Source organism: Cyprinodon variegatus, unplaced genomic scaffold, assembly GCF_000732505.1.
Source record: "Cyprinodon variegatus isolate N-32 unplaced genomic scaffold, C_variegatus-1.0 Scaffold247, whole genome shotgun sequence".
NCBI lineage: Eukaryota > Metazoa > Chordata > Actinopteri > Cyprinodontiformes > Cyprinodontidae > Cyprinodon > Cyprinodon variegatus.
Window position 1 is genome coordinate 967,228 of NW_015150700.1, and position 1,187 is coordinate 968,414.

Genomic DNA, 1,187 nt, shown 5'->3' on the forward strand with positions numbered 1-1,187 from the left:
TATCTGCATTGAAATAACTTTTTGGTAAAGTGACTTTTTTTATGAACTTGTGCATAAGCTAAATGTTTTGGAGTTTTCAGCTGAACTCTGGTGAAGATTTTGTTGGGCTACTGTATAAAACCTTGAACTCAACACTTCCTGATATTTTGAATTGAAAAAGCTTCCTGGATGGGAAGCGAAATGTCTTTAAAATTGGAAACAAAATCCAGTGGATTGTTTTTTAACCTTTTTTGGAATTTCAGCTGAACATCTGTTTTTCATACCCAGAGCAGAAATACTTGCAAATGGTCAATTTAATCTCATCGACATGCTATTTGCTGTTTTATGAGTTGGTGTCATTCAAAGTAAAAGTCTTGCAACAATGATATTCCAAACATTAAGGCATAGTTCATCTATAGAGCTTATCATGATTTTTTTTCTCATCTGATTACAAATAAACAGTTGAAGTGATTCATACATATGGAAAAACTTGAGTGAAAACTTCCTGTGGCATCATCTTCTTACACACCGAGCACTTCAAGTCCATGTACCATTTACCCTTGAGACTGGTGGTCATCCAAGAACAAGAAAAGAAAATAAGAAAATTGTGTGAATGTAGCCTAAAACTCAAACTGGAATCTAAATCTATTAATTAAATGATTAAAGACCAAAGGTAAGCACCAGGACTCTGTCCTAATGGTAGAAATAGAGCACTAATTAGCACTAATTCACAACACGCCATCTCGGGGTACTTTGCGTAGAAAATTCAACCAGATCATACAGTCAGATTGATTTATAGTTTTCTAAGGAAAACCAGTGGATTGCACTGACTCAATGGCAATCCCTCACACCAAGTATGCTTGTAGCCAAAGTGGAGGGGGAAAAAACTCCCTTTTAACTGCAAGAAACCCTTAGCAGAACCAGGCTCAGTGTGAGCGGCCATCTGCCAAGTCCGACTGGGGTTCAAGGAGACCAGTGATGGGACTAACGGCGTTGAAAGTAACGGCGTTACTAACGCTGTTACCTTGATTTATTAACGAGTAATCTAACTAATTACTTTGACTGTAACTATAACGCAGTTACCATTGCAGACACCCCGTTACTGCGCTACTCAGGTCGCACAATGAACCTTTTTTCATGATAGGACTCGTGCGCAGCTGCGTGAAGCTGACACCCCACCCACGTCAAAAAACTCTGCAAATAGACTG